This window comes from Prunus mume, linkage group LG2, assembly GCF_029339155.1.
Source record: "Prunus mume cultivar Tortuosa linkage group LG2, ASM2933915v1, whole genome shotgun sequence".
Taxonomy (NCBI): Eukaryota; Viridiplantae; Streptophyta; class Magnoliopsida; order Rosales; family Rosaceae; genus Prunus; species Prunus mume.
In genome coordinates, this window is record NC_142699.1 from 41,082,554 (window position 1) to 41,093,929 (window position 11,376).

At 38.3% G+C, this 11,376-nt stretch overlaps 1 pseudogene; it reads left to right on the forward strand.

The window, feature by feature from the left end:
* The first annotated feature begins 6,762 nt into the window (after nucleotides 1-6,762).
* On the forward strand, nucleotides 6,763-8,836 carry LOC148920390 (uncharacterized; annotated as a pseudogene).
* The last annotated feature ends 2,540 nt before the right edge of the window (nucleotides 8,837-11,376 follow it).

Here is an 11,376-nt window from a genome sequence, read left to right on the forward strand (position 1 = left end):
CAACATGGTGAGCTACTTCGTTTTCATGTAAGGCCACCAATAAATGGCTCGTAAATCTTGATACATCTTGGTGCTTCCCGGGTAGACTGAGTAAGGCGAACTATGTGCCTCAATTAATATCTCTTTCTTAATTGAATCGTCATTGGGTACGCACACCCTCTTTCCAAGATGTAATATCCTATCTTCCAACACCCTAAACTTGATTCTTTGCCTTCTAAAACCCTATTTAGGATGTTTCCCATCTCAGCATCCTTTTTCTGACCTTCCTTAATCCTATCCATCAGGGTAGGTCGTACTACCAATGTCGCCAAATACGAGCTATCAGCTCTTCCTCGAACGTCAATACTAAGCTTCTCAAAATCTCTTGTGATTTCTAGTTGGGTAGTTAACAGTGCGGCGGTATAGCCTGTAGTCTTCCTACTTAGAGCGTCTGCTATTACATTGGCTTTCCCAGGATGGTAATTGATCACACAGCCGTAATCTTTCACTAACTCAAGCCATCGCCACTGCCTCATATTGAGTTCCCTTTGAGTGAAGAAATACTTAAGGCTTTTATGATCCATGTAAATCTCACACCTCTCTCCATATAGATAGTGCCTCCAAATCTTTAGTGCAAATACCATAATTGCTAAGTCCAAATCATGGGTCGGATAGTTCTACTCATAAGTCTTCAATTGTCGAGATGCATATGCGATCACCTTCCCATTTTGCATTAGTACGCATCCAAGCCCTTTCTGAGAAGCGTCATTGTAGATAACAAATCCACTTGAACTAGAGGGTATGGTGGCAATCACGTCGGTTCTTGAGTTCTGGAAGCTCTTCTCACATTCATCGCTCCACTGAAATTTAGCATTTTTCTTAGTTCTGAGTAAGTGGCATTGCAATTTTAGAAAATCCTTCAACAAAAAGTCCTAAGAAAATTCTTACCTCCCTCACACTTGTGTTGACCAATTAGCCACAGCTTCGACCTTATTAGGGTCGATCCGTGGTCAAAGATTATATATTCAACCTAACTAAGCCAGAATTCACACTTCTTGGTTTCTCTTTTCTTAAAATTTCCAAAACCTCTCTTAGATGCTTCTCGTGTTCCTCTTGAGTCTTGGAGTAAGTCAAAATGCCATTGATGAACACAATGATGAAGTTATCCAATTCATTAAACACTCAATTCATGAGGTCCATGAAAGCTCCTGGAGCATTCGTTAAACCAAACGTCATCACTAAAAATTCATAATGTTTGCGAAATGCGGTTTTAGGAACATCCTCTACTCTAACTTTCAACTGATGGTAACCCGATCTAAGATCAATCTTCAAGAAAACACTTGGTCCTTATAGCTAATCGAATAAATCTTCTATCCTCGAAAGTGGATACTTGTTTCTTATAGTGACTCGATTGAGTTCCCAATAGTCGATACACAACCTCATTGTCCCAACCTTCTTAACAAATAACACCGATGCTCCATGGTGAGACACTTGGTCGGATAAATTCCTTATCCAATAAGTGTCTCAATATAAGAGTCGTGCTTGGTAAAAGTTCAATTGCGAACTCGATTTCGAGATCCATCGGTAATCCTTATATGTCCTAGCACATCTGCATAGTCCTTAACCATTGGGAACACACTGGCTACACTATTTTTGCCTGCAAGAATGATATCACCCTTGGTAGTGATTGCACTTTAGCACCAACAAAACAAAACTCAACATCTTTGGGTGGTTGGAAAACAACCTTCTTCGCAAAGCACTTCCACCAAGGCACAATGAGTGGACAACCAATCCATTCCCTGTATAACATCAAAATCGTACATATCCATGATCACCAAGTCCGCTCCAAGTTCCCTACCCGCTATAGTTATCGCATAACCCCTTAGCATCTCTTTCCAATTCAACATCTCCTTGGAATGAGTGGCTACATAAAACTCTGACTCTAACTTAACAGGCATACTACTATTTTTTCTAGCAAATCTAGAGGATACAGAAGAATGTGTTGCTCTAGAATCAAATAAAGTAAATGCAAGCTGTCTAAATACTAGGATCGTACCTGCCACCACAGGTGCTGCATCTTCCGCCTCGTTCATAGTTAGGGCGTAAACTCTTCCTTGTACCCTTTGATCCTTCTGTGTTCTTTCTTGATCTTCTTTAGTATCTGGGGAGTTTTGTATGAAATGTCCAATCTTTCCACACTTGAAGTATGCAGTCTTCTTATGGTAAGTCCCCCTATGGTTCTTACCACACATGTCATAAACTGGGACGTCCCTCTTCTCTATGCCATAAACTTTTGGCTTCTTGCCTACTCCATTCCCATTATCATACCTCTTCCTGTTATCCTTGTTCCATGGTCTCTTCAGTGTAGAGTTTTGTCAATTGTCCTTCATTTCAGCAACTACGATAGGCTTCTCGGTCCTGTCTAGAATTTGTGTCTTCCTTAGGATAGCACCATAAGTTGGGAGCTCTAGAATTTCAATAGCTCTTCTTATTTTAGCCATCAAACCTCTTAGCCTTACATTTTTCAGTGTCCAAGTAATGCACAAATCTCATCAACTCTTCAAATTTTCGCTCGCACTCTAACACCGTCATTGACTCCTGAGTGAGTTGGACAAACTCAGCTTCCTTGTCTGCTTTCAGTGGTGCAAAGAAGTATTTGTCGTAGAATACGTCCTTGAATCGATCCAACCCCATGGGACTATTGGCGATGTCATATGCACGACGAGCAGATTCACACCAATGTCTTGCTCCTTTCTTAAGCATAAAGGTTGCACAAGTCACCTTCTGTGCGTCTAGGCAGTCAATGTAGGTAAAAATACTCTCCAACTCGCTGATCTACTCCTCAGCTGTAAGAGGGTCCCTTTCACCCTCGAAGACCGAGGGGTTGATTCTTTCTAAATTGTTCCACCACTCTGCTCGACCCTCCATTCCCTCTCTGCATGGTATTCTCCTATGACATCATTACGTGGAAAAAGTCTTGTATGTTACTCGGGACTGCTTCTTGGCTGCTTCCCACATAACTATCCCTACCTCTTCAAGCCATAACTATGTCCTTTTAGATACAAAATATACATCTTAGTTTAAGTAATGGGGAAATACAGTAGCAAAGAAACATCAACTTTCAATCATAACTTAAGACAATTCATGCACAAAATGTCAATGACCAATTCAAAACTTCGTACACGTCATAGCAAGGTAAAAAATTTAAATTTAATCAAACCACAAGTAACTATCTAGTTGACCCTCTCACGTCGCGCGGTCATAAAGGTGTTATTCTCCCTTATAGGGAACAGATCAAGTACTACTATCTGCCACCTAGTGGGGATACCAGGAGTCTTGACAAGAGATTCAGCAAGAGGCGAAGGTTTCATGGCTTTCACCATAAGATTCTTATGTCGAAATTGCTTTATTAATGTTTCGCCCTCTCCTAAAAACGTGTAACTCAAACTTCACGGTGTACCCAACACTCTCCTTTGTAGTCGTGCACTTCATCTTGGGTCCTTTGTAAAGATGGAGCAGTTGTTGTAACTTAAACTTTTCTCGTTGCAACTCATCTTCCTTCCGCTTTTTAATTACCTCCCTAATATTCTTTACCAGAATCCCATTCGTGTTTAGTTGACACGAATGGAACCTATTGAATGCTGGATGCTTCCCATGTTCCCTCATTTCAGATTCATACTACAAGATGCAAACAATTCAAACATGGGGTTTAAGAACAATCAACAAGGTACAAGGAAATTCAAGATAGCGGACACATACACCTATGACTTGGCAGCAACTGGTCCCATCTACTCTCACAAATCCTACAGTCTAAAGAGCTAATAGTCCCTTAAAACGTTGCTCTCATACCAACTGTAACACCCCCCTTACGTACCTCGAGAAGTACTACTTACCCTACCCACTTGAGAGTTAATAACAAAAATTGGTCAATTGGACTATAACTAAAATGGAAAACCAGTAGAAATTAATTCCTTAAAGAAATTCAAGGGTCACCAAACAAAATCATAGCTCAAAAGAAATAAGTACATCTAGCAGAAGCAAATCAACTTATTTAAAAAGTTATGTGTCATCTTATGGAAGCAAATCAACTTATTTAAAAAGTTATGTGTCATCTTATGGAAGCAAATCAACTAATTTAAAAAGTTATGTGTCAACCACTTATTTTTCTTTTCTTTTTCTTTTTTCCAACTAAGTCTAGAGAAAGGAAATCCTAAGGGACCATGACCAAGGATTGCTGCCACTAAGCCTCCTATTACTCCTCAATAACTTTGGTACTTGGAACCACAATAAACTACAAGTGAGATAAACTCAATAAGTAGCTAGAATATGCTTAAAACAAACTCAAACAATTACAACTATACTATATATATAAATATACTAATACATAGCAATATGCTCATACGCTTGTGCACCTAGCATGAGAAAGAATGCATGGCCTTAACTTATCCAAATTACACTTAGAGTGATCCTTCAGTACTAGAGGCCTATCAAATACTTTTATTGACAGATAAAGGGGCCTTGTCGTCGCCCATCGGCAACACCCACAATGTGAGCCTTATAACATTTTATTGTCACCCCTCGATGACACTCAGGTTGTGAGCCTTATAACTTATTGAAAGTCACTTGTCAGTGACACCCACATTGTGAGCCTTAAACTTGTTGCGCACCCCACGCACGAGGCCTCATAGTGACCTAGGATTCTCTAGTAGTCCTTACTTAAACTAAGTCACAGCCGAATGGTGTACTAAGACTTGTACATGAGTTACTCATACCTACTTGCCATGGTTTAGACACACTTACATACACCAATCCAACGAACTTATGTAGTAGCCATGTTACTTGCAAACATACAAACATAGCAATCAAATGATATAATCATATATACGGTTACTTATTTACGTACGTATAGGCACAGATTCACATATATATTTATCATAGTTCAGAGTAAGTCTAGGATACTTACCTCGCAGTGAGCACCCCACACAAAACCACGTGAGATATAAGCCTTAAACAGGTGCTAACCTTCTCGAACCCTTCTCTTTGAACTCTAGCCGTCGGTCTGCCTCCATAAAACTCTTTTTCCCTTTTTCCAAACTCTCTCTCTCCTTTTTGGGCATTTTTCTCTATAACCAACCGAGCTAAACCTTAAAGTTCATTTTTAAATGTGTCACCTAATGGGCCAACCCTAATCTTAGCGCTAAAACCCTAGCTGGCCTCATAAAACATATCGGAGAGTCGGTCCGCTCACACTAACCTACTTGGGCTTTCATAAATTAAAGTATCTTGGGCCTAAAAGCTTATAATAAGCTTAAATTTACTATTACACTCAGCCTTATTCACAGATATATCATAGTATAACATAAATTATCAGGAGAAAATTGACTTAAACAAGTCGGGCCTTGAAATTGATAAAATTGAAACCTTGAGGCCCATATTAATACGCACCCCAAACCTCGATGGTGTGAAATGTCGTTAGTCCTTTATTTTATTCAATTTTCCCTTTGTTGCCTTAATCTATGTTTTGTTTTTGTTTTTTGTTTTTTTGTTGAAGAATAAGTTGACCCTACATCCAATTTAAAGCTTTTTGTTCCAAAAATCAACTAGCCTCTCATTTATAACTATTAATTTCTTTGTAGACAGTATGTCTCTTCTAACTGGCCATTTCGAGAAAAATACTTGCAATATTGTCTCAATAACAATATTAGTGATGTGTTGCGGCCCCTTGAATCCCATAATTTATCTATCCAATCATCCAGAGGAGCTGTAGGTTTGAATTGTACTCATTAAGAAGGTGAAAATGTCGATTACTTCGAAAACAAAGAACCATATACCATTGAGTAGGAGATTGCATAAATTGAGTATTTTGATGCATTGGACCTTGATGCAAAACATGCCTAGTTCAACCAAAATATATAATCCAAAGTTCTTCTGCCGTAAGAAATGCCATATTTTGTGTAGGGAAATGGAGGAGTGAAGCGGTCACTAGTGCTGAACAAGGACATCAATCAGTTGATGGATGATTTGAAGTTTCTTGATAGAGAGCAATTGGTCTCTTTCCCTTCTTGAAGCTTGTTTCCTCTACGCTAGAGATTCCCAGAATGTGGCTGATCAGTGTACTGTTCTTCAGCAAAGCTACAAGCAATCAGAACTTTGATGCCATTATTCAAGACTTTAAGCAAGGAAGAAATATCTGTGTTGTGAGACATCAAGAACTTCAGCAAGTGAATTCTGAAGAGAAAAGCATTGAAGTCGAGATCCAAAAGTTGCAAAAAGAACTGGCTTGCATGAAGCAAACAGAGAAAGAATTCCAGGCTTCTCTGTGTTCTTCACTGAACTTAACCTAGACTTTGAACAATCATATTGCTCAATCTAGGCCAAGATTAGCTGATGTTGAGGCCATTCTGTTAAGGGGCACTCAGCTTAGGGTATATGTGTTTTCAAAGCTTTCTCATTTGGAAACAGTTTTATTCAGTCTTCAGTTGTATAAACATTTGAAATGGAAATGAAAAGGTAAAAAAATTCAAAAATTTCCCTCTAATTTTTAAATGCATTATCATTTTATTATTAAATAATTAACATAACTATAGTACAAGAATAATAATGGTATTCGCACAACAATTAACATAAAAAATGGCACAACTGGTTTCTTTTTGGGTTTTTTTTATTTCTTGAATGAGGTTTGGTATAAATTTCCATGTAATAAACGGATTACACAAACCAAAACCATTACTAGGGTAATAAACGGGTCGTATTGGGGTTGAAGATTTTTGACCCGCTTAATATTTGGAAGAGAGTGTGGCCTTGTTAGAGAATGGTGATTTATTCTTGTTTGATTTGGACTCTCGTCTAAAAACCCCCCACACTTTGAATGCAAATTTTAAATTTAATGGGATAATGATGATGGTTCGGGTAGTTCACAAAATTATAGGTGGTTGAGTTGTGAGTTCAGTTGGCACCCTAGGGTTTTGATAGTTGCACGTTCAGATGCAGTTTTCTTAGTTGATGAGGGCCCATGAGTGTAATGTGAGTTGTTTGATGAAAATTAAGATGTTGCATATGTATGCCTCCATTGAAAAGGAGCAGTTCCTTGTGCTTTCGAAGGCAGATTCTGATGATTTTCACTTTGTTTTGGCTTCTGACACTTTGTTAGTTGTTTGTGATGTGCGCAAGCCATTGATGCCGGTGTTGCAATGGGCCTATGGCCTTGATAAACCAAGCTATGTTGATGTTTTAACACAGAGTTGAGGTCACAGTCGAGGGATGACAAATTTAATTGGGCTTCTGACTCGGGTTTTTGCATTATAGTGGGGTCGTTTTGGAATTGTGACTTTAGTATCTTTTGCTATGGACCTTCCCTCTCAGCTCCGATAGGATCAGTAGCTTCGAAAATAGCATAACTTTGGAAATCCTTCTATGCATGGGAGCTCCCTTCAGATCTTTTATTGTTAGGCCATGAGTACCATTGTGGAAGCTGTCTTGTAAAAGAAGAGTTTTCAAAAGACGCTCTTCCTGAATGGATTGATTGGCAGCAGAAGAAAGAAATTGTTTTGAGCTTCGGCATTGTAAACAAAGATCTGTCTGCTCTGCTTTCTGAGCCAGATGAATTTGGTGGTTTTACATTGATAAGGCTTATGTCCTCAGGGAAGCTTGAATTACAGAGATATTGTGCATCGTTTGATTCTGTAAAAAAAAGTAGAAGAATCACATAGAGAACATTTGCTTTTTAAGGATTATTTGCTGCGGTTATCTGAATGGTAATCTTGATGAAGTCTTAGATGACAAAATAAAAATTCCCTATAATGATCAAGGGAAGGAACTTTTTAGCTCAGAGTTTCATGAAACTTTATGCAAAAAGTTACATGCTTGTGGTTTTGGTAAGTTTAGATAATCTCCTGCAGTTACAAGTGTTTTAAATGACATTAGCTTGCCTGCAAGCATACACGAGGTTGTTTTGAAGAGATTGTGGTCAGACTTGCCCATTGAGCTTCTGCAACTGGCCTTATCTAACAACTCTGAAATCCTTGAAGTGCTTGTGGACAAAAATAGGGTGGCTTTGGAATTCTCTGTAGTACCAGACCTATCTCAGTTGCCTCCTTTCATTTTAAGGAAGTCTTCATGCCGCAGCAATAAGTGGTCACAGAAACTGCAACCTGGTGATGCCCTTGTGGGTCCAGTTCTTCCTCTTCCTGTTTTGCTTACACTTCATGAATATCGCAATGGATGTCCGAATTCAGATGAAAAATCAGGTAGATTTTCAGCAGAGGCAGAAATCAATTCGCAGCTGTGATGAGGTCATGCAGGTCACTGGTTGAACTGGCTGTTTCTATTTCTGAGGCTGAGATTGTCGATAATCCAGTGACATCCCTTGTAATGATGGAGATGAGACATGGAGAAGCTCTCAAAAGTCAAAACCTTTCTTTTCATATCAGCCAGTTGCGGCTAAAGGATCTCCAATGGATTATATACGGGGCAAATCTGTTTATAAGGATGACAGGTTTGACACCTTAATTTCTTAAGTGTCTGATAAGAAGCATGCATCCAACGACAATCAGGATAATGTCGGACTAGAACTATTTGATGATCTTTGCCCTGTAGAGTTGAGATTTGATGCTTGTTCCTTGAAGTTTGAACAGAAGGAATGGGAGGCATATTGTAAATTGAAGGGGGAATTCTTAAAATGGCAAAAGAGCTTTGACTTGTATCAAGAATTCTGCTCTCGTATTGAATCAAAAAGCTCATAAAATGTTTCTTTAATTCTTTCTTCCATGTTCCTGCAAATTTTTCACCACTAAGTTAAACCCCTCCCTTCTGTACTTGTTTTCCCTGTAATTAATTTTGATTTATTTAGATTATAGATGAGTAGAAGAAAACTCTGCAAGCGGATTTTAACAATGCTAGGAAAAGTTCCTGTGTATACGACAGGATCCTAATGTAAAAAGCCTTGTCAAAGGAAAAGAAAACAGTTGATTGTATACATCCATATTCTTCATTTCTCATTAAAAATTTCTGAACGTTAACAAAGTCACATGCTTACAAATTGCTGAAGAAACAACAAAGTTTATTTTATGCCCCGGCACGCACACGCGTATATAACCCACTGCAGCAATATCACCTACTTTCTGTGTCTCTCTCATGGTGGTACATGCAAAACTACTGTTAGCTAGGGTAAATGTGTTTATCTTTGCCATGGCTTTTCAGGGAGAAGCTCTTAACAACAATGGTATGCAATTGTGCTCAAGCCTTCTTCGCTTTTGCATTTTCTTCTTGGATTGGTGTTTGCCTTTCCTTCTAATTTGTGCTCAAGCCTCAAGCTCACGCTTAATATTTCAGGCATGTTGCTGTCTGTTTGTCTAATGAGAATACGTCCAGAAATGATTTCTAGGGATCATGATACTAGATTTCTGGCATACAATTTGCCCTATTTCCATTGTGAAAAGCAGCTAGAGAAAAAAAATAAAAATAAAAAATAAAAAAATGCTAAAGGTTGTGTACTTGATTCAAAGTAAGCTTTTATCTCTTTTACAGTTGATTTAGTTTCTCATAAGTCATATCTGTAACTCTTATCGTGATGTGAAGTGCCAGATACCAATATTGATTGCCTTCTAATTCCAGGTTCACCAACTGCGTAGGCGTGCAGGGTTTTTGTGTATTATTTAATTCCAATAAATTTTACGATGTCGTATTCTCTGCAAAATTTGCAAAGTCTGAGGACTTTAAACATACAAACTTGATCAGCGTTTTCAGTATGGAGAACATCAAATGCTGCATTCATCAAGGGTGAATAAATGAAAACTTCAGAAAGATAACACATATCAAACGTAAGACATAACATCCAATTGAGACACAACGGACTATGCCTAGTAAATTTGGTTTTCCATTGCATCACATGACCGAAGTAGGAACAGAAATCATACCAACCAAAATAGGAAAAGCACAAAGTTTGAGATCAAACCAAGGTTTAAAAAGGCAAGGCATTGAAGCAAGGCCTCCCATAGGCTAACCACAATTGTTCTCAATTACGTACTCATTGGGAAATGCAGCTAGAAGAAGTTTATTTTAAATATATAAAAAAGTATTTGTTCAAAGTTATTGTAGTGAGGAAACTTTGCAATATGTTGAAATAAGTTTTCTACCTTTCTCACAGTTTATAGTTAATTTCTCATATCTGCAACTCTATTCTCATGTGTGTTGGGTTCCGGCTCCACCATATGCATTGAGGTATATGTGTGTTAACTAAGTCTAGGATCTAAGATCTTCACCAAATGCAGCAAAAAATTTCACCAGGTGGTAAAGGCCTTGCTGCAAAATTTGTAAAGGTGGAAATACCCCAGAAGTTTGAAGATAAACTGACCGGCGCTTCAATACAGACAACATCAAAAGCTGCATTTGACTTGAGTCATCTTTTTGTGGATCAATGAAAATTTATCGACTCACGAAATGAAAGATGAACTCATAAAACAAATGTCAAAGCTTGAGCAAGCAAGCAACAGGCTACGGATGAACTGTAATGTAGTTCAAACCTCCCACGCTAACCTTATTTAAGTTGAAGTAAATGAACTGTGATGGGTCATCCAGATGTAGCTTGCTATATTATTTTGCAGAGATCTGCAGAAACTCTACTGCCATCATAATCAAAGCAGGCCTTCAATGGATCCACCACAGCAATGAAAATGATTAGCATAAACTAAGAAGAAGAGAATTAACAACAATTATATAGAGCCCCACTGCGGCAGCATCACCCACATCTCTCTCTCTCTCTCTCTCTCTCTCTCACGTTGGTTCATGCAAAACCACTGTTGTTAGCTAGGGTATAAATGCTTATCATTGCCATGGCTTGTTGGGGAGAAGCTCAACGACAACCATAGTATGCAATTTGCCTTCATCCATCTTGCATTTCTTCTCCGATTATTCTTCGCCATCAGCTCATGCTTAACTTTAATTTGAGTTTATATGTGTTGGATTCAAAGTGATTGTAGTAAAGGAATTTTTAAATTCTTTTTTATATCTTTTTATCATCAAGAGTAAGTTTCTTATACCCTGATGTGTTGGAATATTGACAGCCTTCTCATTCCAGCTTCACCAAATGCATTGCAGGTATATGTGTAATATTTGAGTCTAGGATCTAAGATATTTCACCAAAAAGCATCCTTCCAACAGATTTTACCATGTTGTGTTTTCAGCAAAATTTGCAAAGGTGGAACCACCTCAGAACTTTGAAGATAAAAACTTGATCAGCTTGCTTTTTCAGTACAGAGATAGAGTCATCTCACAGACAAAACAAAGTAAGCAATTAGCAACAGGCTATTGATTTGCAAAAAGAAGATAATTTTCTAGCACTAGCTAAAACTCTGCTCCTCAGTCCAAGGCCAAAACTCTGGAATTCTATGATTTATTTTT